Source organism: Mastigoproctus giganteus, chromosome 2 (genome assembly GCF_048544385.1).
Source record: "Mastigoproctus giganteus isolate SK-2022 chromosome 2, ASM4854438v1, whole genome shotgun sequence".
Classification (NCBI taxonomy): domain Eukaryota; kingdom Metazoa; phylum Arthropoda; class Arachnida; order Uropygi; family Thelyphonidae; genus Mastigoproctus; species Mastigoproctus giganteus.
Window position 1 is genome coordinate 122,490,575 of NC_143576.1, and position 17,320 is coordinate 122,507,894.

The 17,320-nt window shown below is 39.7% G+C and overlaps 1 protein-coding gene across 1 annotated transcript in view; it reads right to left on the reverse strand.

Annotated features, from left to right (window-relative positions):
• Nucleotides 1-17,320, reverse strand: part of LOC150089536 (G protein-signaling modulator 2-like) — a 240,318-nt gene that overhangs the window by 32,390 nt on the left and 190,608 nt on the right. The gene's annotated exons all lie outside the window — the stretch shown is intronic.

The window sequence follows — 17,320 nt, forward strand, 5'->3', positions numbered from 1 at the left end:
CATAATTATGAGAGCATCCTTGGACTCGGGAAAGGTCCCCACAGACTGGATATGTGCAAATGTATACCCAATTCAAACTTCTGTTCCAGGGAAAATAATGGAGTCACTTGTTTAAGAAGAACTGCAAGATCATCTAGACAAGACTGCAGTTATAGTTCAGACACAGCATGGATTTGTTAAGGGGAAGTCTTGTCTGACAAATCTGATTGGATACTATGATGTGGTCACAGAGGAACTGGATGCAAAAAATAATTTTGATATCAACTTGGATTTTAGGAAAGCTTTTGATATTGTTGCACATGGAAGACTACTATAAAATTGGAGCAGTATGGCATTAAGGGCAAGTTGCTGCAATGGATAAAAAGGTGGTTGAGTGGGAAAAGAGAGAGTGGTAATCAATGCACACTGCTCTTCTTGGACTAATGTCATTAGCAGAGTACCTCAGTGTTCTGTGTTGGGCCCAGTGTTGTTTTATATATTTATCAATGATGATGAAGGTATATCAGGGTCAATGCCTAAGTTTGCAGATGATATGAAGGTTGGCAGGGTTGTTAATGACAGTAATGATGATAGTATACTACTGCAGCAGGATCTAGAAAAGTTGAGCAGATAGGCTGAGACGTGGCAACTGAAGTTTAACACTGACAAATGCAAAGTACTGCATATGGGTAGGAATAACCCCAGAGTAGTGTACCAACTGTGCAGTACTACACTCAGTGGAGAATAAAAAAAGACCTGGGAGTAATTGTGCAGTTATATATGAAGTTTTCAGAGTAGTGCATGTGGTTTCATCAATGATATATAGAAAAGTTGCTAGTAGCAGTGATGAGAAGGTGATTATCTCTTTGTATAAGGCAATGGTCAGGACACAGCTTGAGTACTACATACAGGTCTGGAGGCCTCATTTTAGGATGTAGAGCTGCTGGAACAAGGACAAAGGGCAGCAATATTGGTGAGGGGAATAAAACAGTGCTCTTACCATGAAAGGCTTAAGTTCTGAAAATTGCTGTCTGGAGACTAGGCATCTGCGAGGTTTGTTATTTGTTATTTGGTTTTTAGGAGCATTAGCAACTAAGGCCATATTGCTCCGGGAATATGCGGTGGTCATTCCCTTGACCTTTCTGCATCCTCCATATTTGGTGGTGATGGGCTCGAACCCCGGTCTAATCAAGAAGCGTGTACTACGCACTGCTGCTCCTTCCCACCTGGCTAAGGAGGCGCCCTCTGCGAGGTGATCTGACTGGGGTGTATCAGGCTTTGAATGGTTTGAGCAAGCTCAATGCTGATGGAATTCTTACACTTGCTCAGGTTATGCATTTGAGGGAGCATAAATTCAAAGTGAGGAAAGACAGTTGCAGAATAGATGTGCAAAAAACTGCCTTTAGTCAGCAAGCGGTTGATTATTCGAACAAAATCCCATCTGTCAAAGTGGAAGTTGTTGCTTTAAATAATAAGGGAAAACTGGACAAACCTTTTGAGTGAATGGAAAGTGGTTTTTTTTTTTTTGGCTGATGCTGTATACGCTTGCTTACTTCCATCATATGCCACTGTTAATGCTAAATCAATCTACCACCTTACAGAGATGCACATTATGAACATTATTCATGGCTATAAAACCATGGTTCGTGACCACATCACTTCATTCCCATTCCTTGGCTTGCTTGCTGGGAAAGCCACATCTCCAGTACTCAGGATGGCAAGTCATCATCATTTAGATCAGTGCTTCTCAACCTTTTTTGGATCACCCCCCCCCAAAAGCCCTCGCCAAGGCTTTTTTGTAGCCTACCAATATAAAGTGAAGCTAAATAACTGAAATGAATATTTGTCTGTTTGCCTCCAAAAAAGTAAATATAGCCCTGCATGTATATGTGTGTGTGAATTATAAAGGAAACTATTTACTGCACTTTATTCCTTCTTTGTAAAAAATTACAACTACATAAATAAAGTCAGTTACAGTCACTTAAATTAAGTCATAATAATTAATGTTAATTACATAAATAAGTCATGATATTAGCATTAGCATTAGTAGAGGCATATGATGCAAGAAAGCAAGCTTATTCAGCATCAGCAAAAAAAAACAAAAAAAACCCTCTCCCACTTCACCCCTCCGTTCGTTCGAAATACCTGTCCAGTTGAGCTTTAAATTTGTTTAGGCTATCAACTTCAACAACAAGTGATGGAAGTCGTTTCCACCAACCAACCACCCGCTGGCCAAAGGCAAATTTCCGCACATCTATCCGACATCCGTCCTTCCTCAATTTGAATTTATGCCCTCTGAGGTGATTATTCTGAGAAAGATGAAGAATCCCATTGGCATTGAGCATGCTCAAACCATTCAAAGCCTTATACACCTCTATCAGATCACCTCGCCGGTGCCTAGTCTCCAGACTCTGTAATTTGCAAAACTTAAGCCTTTCTTCGTAAGAGCAACCCTTTGTTCCATTTACTAATCTTGTTGCCCTTCTCTGTACCCGTTCCAGCAGCTCTACATCCTTCTTGAAATGAGGCCTCCAGACCTGTATACAGTACTCAAGATGTGGCCTAACCATTGCCTTATACAAGGGAATAATCACCTCCTTATCCCTGCTAGAAAAATTCCTGTATATCATTGACAAGACACCATGAGCTACTCTTGCAGCTCGTCTGCACTGCTCAGAGAACTTCATATCTGCCTGCACAATTACCCCCAGGTCCTTTTCATTCTCCACCACTGTCAGTGTAGTACCGCAGAGTTGATACATTGCTCTGGGATTACTGTTACCCATATGTAGTACTTTACATTTGTCAATGTTAAACTTCATTTGCCACCTCTCAGCCCATCTGTTCAACCTTTCCAGATCCTGTTGCAGCAGCATAGCGTCAGTAGTGTCCTTAACGACCCTGCCAACCTTTGTATCATCTGCAAACTTAGACATTAAACTTGATATCCCATCATCAATATCATTCATAAACACCGAAAACAACAATGGACCCAACACTGAACCTTGAGGAAATCCACTAATAACATTAGTCCACGTTGAGCAGTGTCCACTTACCACTCTCTGTCTTCTGCCACTCAACCATCCCCTTATCCATAGCAGCAATTTGCCTCCAATGCCACACTGCTCCATATTAATGGAAATAGTTAATTATATTTTAATATTTAATGCAATGGATGAGCTTGGTGGAGATTTATTAGCTTATCAATATTAGGTTTAATTTCTGTAAGTAGAAGTCGTAAATCGCCAGCTTTAACAACATCCAGACGATTTCTTTGTTTTGTCAGCAATTGAGATACAGCACTGAAACCGCTCAATAATAAGGAAATCCTTATTATTGAAATCCCCACAATGCAGGATAATGGTTACGGATTTTCTTTTGTAACCAAAATTCCTGATATGAATTTTGAAATTTTGGCTTCAGTTCAACTTTATTTTGTAACTCAATCAATTCTTCTACAAAATGTTCACCATCGTCATTATTTAAAAAAGGATTTATAACCCAATCTTTCTAGATGATTACAAAAATTAGAGTTTCATCAGCTATTTTTTTCTTTTTTCTCTATTTACAACAGATTTGGAAATTGATACAATTCACGTCATCCTACATTGCGCATAAAAAGCTTTAATTTTGAAATAAATGCTGAAATTTGAGTTTTCGCCTTAATAAGAGTTACATCTTGTCCTTGTAAATGTTAGTTGAGTTGAATCTAGTAAATAAATCTGCAAGATAAGCAATATCAGTTTTCATTTTCTTGAGGTCATTACTAAGGTCATTATTCCTACCTTCAAAAAACTCGACAACAGTATCAAAGAGTTCATAAAATCTGTTGAGACAGTTGCCTTTTGACAGCCACTGAACCTTGGAGTGAAGTAGCAATCATTCAAAATCTTGACTGTTTTGATCACAAAGCTTTTGAAATATACGATCATTAAAAGAATGTGCTTTAATTTTGTTTATAGCAGTAATAACAGTTTGTTGAGAATTGTGCAGTTGATCACCAGGTGTTTTTGCAACTAAATGCTGATGGTGAATGACACAATGAACAGTAATAATATTTGGCACAGCATTTTTTAAATAAGCCATAAAACTCTTGTAACGGCCAATCATTGATGGTGCTCCATCCGTTGCATAAGCAAGTACATTTGTAAGTGGAATTTCCCTGTCTTTAAAAAACTTTTCAGTAACCTGAAATATAGTCCTTGTAATATATGCACCTTATTTAAGTGCTCCAGTAATCTGGAAGGCTTCATAGCCTTCCAGGTTACTATCGCCCCCCCCGTCGCCCCCTTTCATGCCTAATGCTCCCATGGATAATTCAAACGGCCCCCAGGGGGTGATATCGCCCACTTCGAGAAGCACTGATTTAGATGATTCTTTGAGATGGCAGGCTGTTGAATGACTTCAATCTAGGCAGTCGCAAGTAGAGGTGGTACGTTGTCAATGTGTCATGCAGTGTTGTCTTGGTGCTATGGAAGTAGTGTCAAGAGATGCATTCTTTTGTGGGACAAATGACCAATGGCTGCACCCCTCCATGTTTTTGATAAGGATACCATAATTGTGCAGAGGTACCAAGAACAAATCCCCAAACCGTGCAGCTTTTTAGGAGTGCAATTGGCCTAGATTTTCTTTTCATGTATGACAACACCACTGTACGTAGAGTTCATGTGGTGGAGGAACATCTTGAAACTGAAGATTAGTATTAGTAATGGCTGCATGGTGCAAGAAAACCTATGGCTTATGCTGCACCAGCCAAAAAAAAAAAACCTGAATAAAACAATGATAAAAAAAGAAAAAAATAATAAATAAATAATAATTAATAAAAGAAAAGGAAATTAAACCTATTATTCTCTGTGCTTCCCTCACCCGAAGGTACTATCCAGATGACCTTTGAATTTCTCCAAACTGTCAGCCTCTACCACCCATGTAGGCAACTTATTCCAGTCATTTATAACTCGCTGGCTAAAATAAAACTTCCTGCAGTCCAATTCTAAACATTTCCCCCCCATCCCGTAACTTGAATTTATGTCCCCTAGTTCTAGCATCATTTTATAATCTTGAAAATTTAGTCCTCATTCATTTTATTGATGCCTCTCAGAGCCTTAAACACCTCAATCAAATCTCCTCTACGGTGTCTAGTTTCCAAACTCTGCAGCCCACATATTCGAAGTCTTTCTTCATAAGGACGCCCTTTTGCCAATCTCACCAGGCGAGTTACCCATCTTTGCACCCTTTCAAGAAGCTTGATGTCTTTCATTAGGTGCAGTCTCCATATTTGAATGCAGTATTCCAAGTGTGGTCTAACAAAAGCCTTATATAATGGGATTACCACATCCCTATCTCTACTTGTAAAAGTTCAATAGATCATCGATAGAACACCACGGGCTTTCCTTGCAACCTGTTTACAATGCTCAGAGAATTTCATGTCTGACCGTATCATAACACCCAAGTCCCTTTCCTCCAGTACTGGGTTTAGTTGAACTCCACCAAGTGAATAAGTTTTTTTGGGATTACTGTTTCCCAGGTGTAATACCTTACACTTTGTATTAAAACATAGCTGCCATTTTTCTGACCATTCCTGAAGTCTATCTAGGTCTCTCTGAAGAAGCTCAGTTTGACAGTGATCATTAACTACTCTATCAATTTTAACATCATATGCAAATTTAGACATCATGCCCTCTATCCCTTCATCGATGTCGTTTATGAAAATTAAAAACAACAGTGGTCCTAATACTGATCCTTGGGGAACCCCACTTCTTACATCAACCCAATCTGAGGAATAGCCATTTATCACAACCCTCTGCCTCCTGCCCTGACGCCATCCTGCTCTCCATCTAAGGATTTTCCCTGTGATTCCAACCTGTTCCAACTTATACAGTAACTGCTCATGTGGGACTGGATCAAATGCTTTGATGAAATCTAAATAAACAATGTCGAAATTATTCCCTAAATCCAAAGATATCCAATGACCGCCATGGCCAGCATGATCACCAGACTTAAATCCATTTGAACATGTGTAGGACATCCTTAGGCATTGCATTGCAAGCCAACAGCTAACTCCTCGGTCATTTGGTGAACTAAGGTCTGCACTGGTGGAAGAATGGAATTTGTCTGCCACAGAATCCTACAGACACCTTTATATCGAGCATGGTTCCCTGTCAGGCCTGTTTAGCCATTCTTATACCCCCTATAAATGTCCCTTATACCTGTCCGAAATTTCTTGCTGTCTATTCATTTCATTGTTATTTTATGGCACACCACCATACCAAATTTTGTCCCACTTCATCACAAGATGTATAAAGTTACCCCACATTTTCAAGCATCTTATATAAACTTCTGTAATATGATCTTTTTTTGGTAATTCTTATAACCTCTATAAATGTCCTTTATACCTGTCAGAAATTTCTGGCTGTTTCCTCATTTCATTGTTATTTTATAACACACCACCATACCAAATTTTGTCCCACTTCATCACAAGCTGTATAAGTTACACCACATTTTCTACATGTTCTGTTAAGTTTGTCAAGCAGTGTAGTAGGGGGCTCTCCACAATGGATGATGTCCACAAAATTACCGCATAAAGAAATAGGAGATGAGAGTTGTGTGACAAAATTGTTAAGTTCTGTTCAGGAGCAAGGATATGATGGTGTAATGTAAACTGATACAAGGGTCAATCATATTCCTATCACAATACCAACTATACACAACACCTACCACAATACCAAGAATAGAAACAGGTGCATGTATACCTGCGTGTACACCAATGCTAGGAGTTTGGTAAATAAATTTGATGAATTTGAGGTATTGCTCAAAACATCAAAGGCAGATATTGTTGGGATATCAGAGACGTGGTGTCACACAGATATAAGTAATGCGGAACTGGAATTTGGGGAATACAATGTGTATAGAAAGGATAGACAGGACAGGAGGGGAGGAGGGGTTATGCTATTAATTAAGAAACACATAAAGTCAAAGGAAGTGAAGCCAGTTGACATCGATGGACAGGGCAGTGTCAAGTCAGTCTGGTGTGACATAAGCATAGGGAAATCAAAATTGAGAGTAGGAGTGTGCTATAGGCCTAATGACTCTGATGAGTATAATAATATATTGTACAGGGAAATAGAGTAAATCAGGGCCAGTAAATCAGAGAGTCTTATAATGGGGGATTTTAATTTCCCAGATATTGACTGGAATTTGTGGGTTGGTCACTCGCACACTAGCAAGGCTTTTGTGGATTTATTGGATGATTGTTTTCTACATCAGCATGTTCGAGAGGCAACAAGAGGGAGCAATACTCTTGATCTGATTATCAGTAGTGATTCTTCATGCATTAAGAACCTGCAGATAAATGAACCACTAGGTGGCAGTGATCATAGTGTGTTGAAGTGGGATTTACTCAAGGAGGTAACTACCATCAGAGGTAAAGGGAAGGTTTTTTGTTTTCGTAAAGGCGACTATGATGGTCTGAGACAGTATTTAAATTCTATACAGTGGGACCAACTGATGATGTTACCAACAGCAAACTCAAAATGGGAAGCATTCAAGGAACTAATCTTGGTGGCTACCAGGCTTTACATACCAACTAAGAAATATTGTTCAAGGTTTAGGCCTAAATGGTTGTCAGATGGACTAATGAGACATGTGGCAGAGAAGAAAAATGCATGGGATACATACAAATTAATGGGTGACATGGAAGCCTATGATAGATATAAGTTGGTCTGTAACCAAGTCACAAAGGAGATTAGGCAGGCAAAGGCAGACTACGAAAAATCCTTGGCAAAGGGTGCAAAGAAAAACAGAAAGGAGTTCTTTACATACTTGAACTCGAGAAGGAAAGGGATGAATCAGATTGGTCCGCTGGATATTGATGGTTCAACAGTTGAGGATCCTGCTCAGGTGGCTAACAATCTAAACGAGTATTTTGCATCTACATTCACGCATGAGGAGTTATTCAGGAAGGAGAATGATGTAGGTAAAGTAAACATTGGCAGTGAGCTGGATGATTTTGTAATAACTGAGAGGAAAGTGGAGGAGAGATTGTTGAGGATAAACATAAAAAAGGCACCTGGGGTGGATGGGATCTAACCAGTTATATTAAAGGAGGCAGCAAAGGAAGTATGCAAACCCCTAGCCATAATTATGAGAGCTTCTTTGGACTCAGGGGAGGTACCCATAGACTGGAGATGTGCAAATGTAACCCCAATTCACAAAGGAGGATCAAAGGCTGACACAAGTAATTATAGACCTGTTAGTTTAACTTCTGTTCCAGGTAAATTAATGGAGGCACTGGTTAAAGAAGCACTGCAGGATCATCTAGACAAGAATTCAGTTATAGCTCAGACGCAGCATGGTTTTGTTAAGGGCGGGTCTTGCCTGACCAATTTGATTGGATACTATGATGTAGTCACAAAAGAACTGGATGCAGGGAATAACTTTGATATTATATATTTGGATCTTAGAAAGGCTTTTGATACTGTTGCACATGGAAGACTGCTGCACAAATTGGAGCAGTGTGGCATTGGAGGCAAATTGCTGCTATGGATAAGGGGATGGTTGAGTGGCAGAAGACAGAGAGTGGTAATCAATGGACACTGCTCAACGTGGACTAATGTTATTAGTGGAGTTCCTCAAGGTTCAGTGTTGGGTCCATTGTTGTTTTCGGTGTTTATGAATGATATTGATGATGGGATATCAAGTTTAATGTCTAAGTTTGCAGATGATACAAAGGTTGACAGGGTCGTTAAGGACACTACTGACGCTATGCTGCTGCAACAGGATCTGGAAAGGTTGAACAGATGGGCTGAGAGGTGGCAAATGAAGTTTAACATTGACAAATGTAAAGTACTACATATGGGTAACAGTAACCCCAGAGCAATGTATCAACTCTGCGGTACTACACTGACAGTGGTGGAGAATGAAAATGACCTGGGGGTAATTGTGCAGGCAGATATGAAGTTCTCTGAGCAGTGCAGACGAGCTGCAAGAGTAGCTCATGGTGTCTTGTCAATGATATACAGGAATTTTTCTAGCAGGGATAAGGAGGTGATTATTCCCTTGTATAAGGCAATGGTTAGGCCACATCTTGAGTACTGTATACAGGTCTGGAGGCCTCATTTCAAGAAGGATGTAGAGCTGCTGGAACGGGTACAGAGAAGGACAACAAGATTAGTAAGTGGAACAAAGGGTTGCTCTTACGAAGAAAGGCTTAAGTTTTGCAAATTACAGAGTCTGGAGACTAGGCACCGGCGAGGTGATCTGATAGAGGTGTATAAGGCTTTGAATGGTTTGAGCATGCTCAATGCCAATGGGATTCTTCATCTTTCTCAGAATAATCACCTCAGAGGGCATAAATTCAAATTGAGGAAGGACGGATGTCGGATAGATGTGCGGAAATTTGCCTTTGGCCAGCGGGTGGTTGGTTGGTGGAACCGACTTCCATCACTTGTTGTTGAAGTTGATAGACTAAACAAATTTAAAGCTCAACTGGACAGGTATTTCGAACGAACGGAGGGGTGAAATGGGAGAGGTTTTTTTTTTTTTTTGGCTGATGCTGAATAAGCTTGCTTTCTTGCATCATATGCCTCTACTAATGCTAATGCTAATGCTAACTGCACTTTTAAAAATGTTTGTAATGTGATATGTCTCCAGGGTATAGTTTATGTAACAAGGATTGCCAGTCCTCCACGAAAAGGGGGAAATTATCGAGCTTATAGTGTATTATTTGGAAATTCTGGGAAACATGAAATGACACAAATGTTTCCTGGACTCACATGGCCACTGGATTTATATGAGAAATTAGATCTTTCAGTTCACCCAAGTTGCTATGCAGGCCTGTACAGTTCCACTGTATAATTTTATACATTACCTAGATTTAGTTGTGGTAGATTGCCCTTTAATTTTTTATTTTTGGACGCATGGGCTTTTCTATGTTGTTTCATTTTAACCTTTTCAAGGAAAAATGGGGCATATTGATTCCATGGTGTCGTTGGTGTGAAGTTCCAGGAGAGTGTGATCATGGTCTGAAGTATGGCTGTTGTTATTGTTATGTGGTTTTAGGAGAATTAGCAACTAAGGCCATATTGCTCCGGAAATATGTGGTGGTCATTCCCTGACCTTTCCGCATCCTTTGTATTTGGTGGTGACGGGTTCGAACCCCGGTCTAATCAAGAAGTGTGTGCTACCCACTGTTACTCCTTCCCACCTGGCTATGGAGGCGCCTGTGAAGAATGGCACTAATGATATTAAGAGTAGGAGACCGGGGCAGAATTACTTAATAAGTACAGGTCACTGTTGAAAAAAAGGCATTAATTATGGTTGAATTTGAAAACGTCTGCAATTCTGCCCAGACACGATAGGAGGGAGCATGTGATGAGAGCCTTGTCAATCTATTCGACCCTGGAAAGATTGTGCAAGGCTCAAGGGGTAGAATTTTTTTCAGCCTGGTCTGTACTTGTTAACAGGAGAGACTGCTTCTACAGGGATGGGATACCCTTAAATAGAAAGGGTGCAAGAATATTTGCTGATGCTATTGAGGCAGTGTTAGGTGGGTTGGAAAACTGCTAGCTTCGGGAGATACAAGGACTAATAGATTAAAATTGCCACTAACAGAGGTGAAAGTGATTCTTGCACTGCTTCTATTGGAATGAGTAGCAGCCTGGAAAACAAGATGCAGGGTATTTCAGAGACTGCTGGGAGTCATTGCAGTACAAGTAAACACATGGGTTGTGTTAGGGTAGCTAAGAATAGGAACAGGTGCATGTATACTTGCATGTACACCAGTGCTAGGAGTTTGGTAAATAAATTTGATGAATTTGAGGTATTGCTCAGAACATCAAAGGGAGATATTGTTGGGATATCAGAGACATGGTGTCACACAGATATAAGGAATGCAGTACTGGAATTTGGGGAGTACAATGTGTACAGGAAGGATAGACAAGATAGGAAGGGAGGAGGGGTTATGCTATTAGTTAAGAAACACACAAAATCCAAGGAAGTGAAGCCAGTCGACATCGCTGGACAGTGCAGTGTCAAGTCAGTTTGGTGTGACATAAGCATTGGGGGATCAAAATTGAGAGTAGGAGTGTGTTATAGGCCTAATGACTCTGATGAGTATAATAAGAAACTGTACAGGGAAATAGAGAGGGCCAGTAAATCAGAGAGTCTTATAATGTGGGATTTTAATTTCCCAGATATTAACTGGAATTTGTGGGTTGGTCACTCACACATTAGCAGGGCTTTCGTGGATTTATTGGATGATTGTTTTCTTTTGGGAGGCAATAGAGGGAGTAATACTCTTGATCTGATTATCAGTAGTGATTCTTTATGCATTAAGAATCTGCAAATAAAGGAACCACTAGGTGGCAGTGATCACAGTGTGCTTAAGGCGATGGTCAGGCCACACCTAGAGTACTGTATACAGGTCTGGAGGCCTCATTTCAAGAAGGATGTAGAGCTGCTGGAACGAGTACAGAGAAGGGCAACAAGAGTAGTGAATGGAACAAAGGGGTGCTCTTACGAAGAAAGGCTTAAGTTTTGCAAATTACAGTGTCTGGAGACTAGGCACCAGCGAGGTGATCTGATAGAGGTGTATAAAGCCTTGAATGGTTTAAGCATGCTCAATGCTGATGGGATTCTTCCTCTAGCTCAGAAAAATCACCTGAGAGGGCATAAATTCAAATTGAGGAAAGACAGATGTAGGATAGACGTGCGGAAATTTGCCTTTAGCCAGCGGGTGGTTGGTTGGTGGAACAGACTTCCATCCCTTGTGGTGGAGGTTGATAGCCTAAATAAGTTTAAGGCTCAGCTGGACAGGTATTTTGAACGAACAGAGGGGTGAAGTGGAAGTGGGGTTTTTTTTTTTTTTTTTTTTTTGGCTGATGCTGCATAAGCTTGCTTTCTTGCATCAAATGCCTCTACTAATGCTAATGCTAAGTGGGATTTACTCAAAGTAGTAACTACCATCAAGGGTAAAGGGAAGGGTTTTTGCTTTTGTAAAGTTTTATTCATTATAAAATTCATACAACTCCTCATAACTTGAATTCAGTACTGTACGAAAATCTTTTGTGAGCCATTTCTGGGCAGAATGTGGCAAAACGTAATCTAATATACCTAATATAATAACAAGTGCGAAACAATGAGCACAAAGACAACAAGCGCGAAAAAGCGGGAAATGCAAGTAAAAAAATCTACAACCACTGTATAAGACACACCGAGTTTTTTGACTCCAAATTTTTCAAAAAAAGGTGCGTCTTATACATGGGTAAATACGGTAAGTTTTCAGCATCTTTTCTTCATTCCTATTTTTTAAGCTTTGTAACTTGTTACTTCATTCTCACTTGCACGTATTGTGTTAGTTGCAATTTGTGCAGGCCGTGTTCTTTGTTATTGATTGATTATCTTTTTTACTGTTTTAAATTTTAACCCCCCCCCACCAAATGTCAGTGAATAGAAATATCAACTGGTTAGTGTGTACATATTACAGTACATTAAGCTATGCATGTAAGCAAAAATTTTATTTTTATTCTGCTAACCTGTGGAAAAATATTCTTCCTATTTTCATGTATCATTTAATTTTTTAATTGATAATGAGAGGCAAATATAAACACTTTCCTATAAAACATGCAGGAAATTGTACAAGAAATTACTGAATGCTTGGCTGGGCCAAGAACAAATTAATACAGTGCATTCCGGTAATGTAATAAAGTGTAAATTTGTGCAAAATACATCTTTACTTTTATAGCCTGTGGATAATATTCCTCCTATTTTCACTGATTAGAATTGCTATTTAATAGAATTAAAATTCAATTCACAAACATGATCACAATGACCAGCACTTACTACATATCGTATAGTGAGTGGTACTTTACTATGGTGAGTCCATCATAACGGGATTTAATTGTACAGAGAATCAATCGTAAAGCAGGGATCCACTGTATTTTTAACTATTTATGTGAAACTTTGCATAATTGGGGCAGCTGCTCAATTGGGCAAAAATGCACAAGCCCCGATGTGTCCCAAATAACAGGAATCCACTGTAAAAAATCATTTATGCACAAAGTGTTAATTTTTTTATGAATTTTAAAATTTTCATGAAGAAAATTTAAAAATTCATAAAGCACATTAAATTATTCATCAGAAAACTTGTTGTTTTGGCCCAGACATAAGTAACTTGCCCTTTAAATGGCTAAATGTAAAGAAAAGAATCCTAGTTGGGACTAGTTTCTTTTTTTATGCACTGATAGCTTCTTAATAACTATCACTCCTTTGTCTCTCAATTACCTTTTTGTAGGGTTCCTGATACCTGGAAATGTTTTTATAAAGATTTCCCTGAGCCGTTCTCTTCCATTTGAAAAGCTATAAAACCATTTTACAAAAAAAAAAAAAAAAAAAAAGCAATGTCCTCCTTTATTTCTCTATACCTTTCTCACCTTTTTTACTTTAGTAAAATTTAATCTGGAAGAATACATTAATATTTTATTGTACTATTATTAGTTTTAATACTACAATACATACATTTTTTCATTAGAGATTTATCTACTTATGTTGCTTTTTAGTACAGAGCTCTCTTTAGTAAAGCAATAAAAATATAAAAAGCTGGTTAGTCACAAAAATTGCAAAAATTAATCTGTCTTTTTTTTTTTTTTTTTTATGTGAATCCCAAACACGAAGTATTAGAACCTATAGTACTTAGTACTGTGCTTGGGTTTGAGGTTAAGAAGACGAAAAAAGATATTTGTTGACATTAAACTTGAACTTCTGTAGATTGTAATTTTTAGGAAATACGCATGAAGGAAGGTTGTTCCAGAAAACGGCAGTTGAATGAATAAATGAGGAAGATGAAAAGTTGGTTCTGTGGGTTTGAAGTTGGACAGTAAATGGATGTTGGCTAGTGGCGGCACGTGTTCGGAATGTTTTGAAAGAGAGAGAGCAGGAATTATAGAAGCCAATTCAGAAGAACAGTGCCCATAGAAGTATCTGTAGAAGAGGCATGCAGCAGAAACAGTGCATCTATGAGAAAGCGAGTGGAGAGACTCTGTTAGAGATGAATCATTAATTAACCTAACTGCCCTCTTCTGAATGTAATCAAGAAGCCTGAGAGAGGTTTTGGGGGCACCACCCCAGATGTGGGAACAATATTCCATGGCAGGGCGGATTTGCGATTTATACAGAGTGAGCAGCTGTTTGGAAGAAAAGTAACGCCGAGAGCAAAAGAGAAAACCAAGTTTTTTAGATGCAGAGGAAGCAATATTTGTAATGTGCTTGTGCCAAGAGAGATTAGAAGTCAGGGTAATCCCCAAAAGAGATATATCATTTTGCCTAGAAATCGGCGTGCCACTAAAGATAAGCATAGTAGTAGAAGAATCCTTTTTGCGAGATATCAGACAAGACTGAGTTTCAGAAGGGTTGAAATCAACTAAGTTGTCTTTGCCCCACTGGAGAATTACCTGAAGATCGACATTTAAGGAATTGGTAGCAGATTTTCGAGAAGTTGAAGCTGATTGAGCAGGACAAGGTTTCTCAAAATGGAAAGTTGAATGCAATGTGCTATCATCGGCAAAACTATGGATAGGATTTCCAGTCAATGGAAGAAGGTCATTGATATACAAGAGGAAAAGAGTGGGGGAAAGAACTGAACCTTGGGGGACACGGGCATTAGTGGAGAAGTTAGAAGACAGAGAGCCATCTACCATCACCCTCAGTGAGCGATCAGAGAGAAAACTGGATAACCAATTACTAAAAACAGTTGGCAAACCATAAGATGGAAGCTTGTTTAGAAGACTTTATGCCAAACACGATCAAAGCCTTTGAGATGTCAAGAGCAACTACTTGTGTTTCACCGAACCTTTCCATTGAATTAGTCCATAAATGGGTAACATAAGCCAGAATATCTCCAGTGGATCGACACTGACGGAATCCATACTGGTGATTGTTGATCAGACGGAAGGTTTCTAGGTAGTTTAAGAGTTGGCGGTTAATTGATTTCTCCATTACTTTAGAAAGAGTAGAAGTAATTGCAATGGGACGATAATTAGATGGGAGAGATTTGTCACCCTTTTTGGGAACTGGCTGGATATGAGCAAATTTCCAAGCAGAAGGAAAAACACTTTTGGAATAAGAAAGTGAAAAAAGGCGGCAAAGAATAGGATTAAGTTCAGGAGCACAGGTTTTGAGAACAAGTGGAGAAATGTCATCGGGACCTGGAGCTTTCTTAGCATCAAGGTTCATTAAAATCCTTCTGATATCCTTTTGACAGAAGACCACAGGAAGCACTGAATGGAGCGTGTTGGGAATGGTGGGAGGTGTTTTACCAAGATCATTAATACATGAGCTGGAAGAAAAATGGGATGCTAGCAGGTCAGCTTTATCCTTGGCTGAAGTGGCAACAGAACCATCTGGTTTGAACAGAGGTGGGAGCAAAGATGGGCAAAAGTTGCGGCCAATAGCTCTGGCAAGAGACCAGAATGCTCGGCTACCATTAGGGCAAGAAGCAAGTTTTCTACTCTTAGCCTGTTCAAACTCTAGTTTGGACTGATTAATAACTGCTTTACAACTGTTGCGAGCTTTGGTGTAGGCAGAAAATGAAACTGAAGAATTAGAAACAAGCCAATTACGATATGCAACATTCTTCTCTTGGACAGCCTTAGCACATTTATTGGAAAACCAAGGTTTAGATAAAGGACGAGATTTGAAAGTGGAGTGTGGGATAAGGGATTCCATTCCTGCAAGAATAATTTCACTGATACGATCTGAGCAAACGTTGACATCAGAAGTTTTGAAACAGTAATCCGACCAAGGAAAAGAAGAAAAGAAGTCTCGCAGGTCATCCCATTTTGCATTCTTGTAATGCCAAACAACACATGGTAGGGAATAGCCATGAGATAAAGGTTCCATTGGAGAAGAGACAATCACCAAGTTGTGATCTGAAGTGCCTAAAGGACCTCTCACTTCGACCGTGTACTTAGAAGGGTTGTTTGTGAGAAAAAGATCAAGCGTATTGGCTGTATGATTAGGATTGTTCGGTATTCTTGTAGGTAAATGAACAATCTGTGCTAGGTCATTAGTAATTGCAAAAGCCTCAGCATCTCGACCTGCTGGGTCGGTGTGACTAGAAAACGGAAGCCAGCTGGAGTTGCGAACATTAAAATCTCCAAGGAAAATTACTTCACTGTTAGGAAAGTTGGACTGGAGAAAGTCAAGTTGCAAAGAGAGGAAGTCAAAGAGCTCCAAGTGATTAGTGGAGTTGGGAGAACGGTAGAGACAACAGATGAATTTGACACAATGATGTAGAGAGATTTTAAGCCAGAGAAGATCAAAGAGATTGAGGTAGAGAGATTTCAAGCCCGAGAAGATCAAAGAGAGGAGATTCCAAATTGCCAAGTCTCTGACAGGGAATATCAGAACGGACATATGCACAAGTACCACCTTTGAGGCTAAAGGAATCATACAGCGAATAATTTGGGCATCTGTGATGAGCAGTAGATGAATCAACCGATAACTGAGATTCTGTCAGAAAAAGTACATGGGGTTTGGCAGACTGCAAGTGGAAATGGACATCGTTGAGATTAGAATTGAGACCACGTATATTTGTGAAATGAATTAGGAAGTCCTTGGGAGGTTTAGATCTTTTCGCAGATAAGCTTGCTGTATTAGTTTGACAATTCATGGTGTATTCAATAGTAAGAACAAGTAGGTGGGACATGCTGTATGAAGTAATGAAATTTTTGGATATGGCATACATGTGGTAAGAATATACCCAGATCCTTGACATAACGTGGCCTTGACAATGCTCCCCGCATGCACACTACTCGGACTCCCTCCAGCCACTATCTGGCAGAATAGAGGTAGCAAGATTATACACTAGCTGATTGGGAAGCTTCCTAGAGAGTTATCAATAGGTTCGGTCCGGTGTACTAACTAGCGGCCAGCCTGCGAACACCGTTTTAGAGCTGTACCCTCAAAATGTAAGGAATATTGGATCTCGCCATGACGTTCATCATAACCTCAAAAGTCATCAATCATACTGCATGATGGAAGAGATAGGGAAGGGTTGACCGGAACTTAGCTCTAGAGACTAAACATGGGTTCCACCACTTCAAGCCTCCAATAAGCAAAGTGGTGGTATTTCACCGGTTGATGAGAGTCATCTACCACCTAGTACTGCCTGGTAACATAGAGGGGCGGCATTCCTCCATGTGGTGTGGGCACCACACCTCGACCCCTGCTTACATTGGTTCACACCTGGGTGGTCACCCACCATGTACTTGTGCATGGAGGTTATACCCAGGATTACTAACAGTCCCACCATCGTGAAAGTGCAAGCAGAGGATTTGGCTGTCACAGA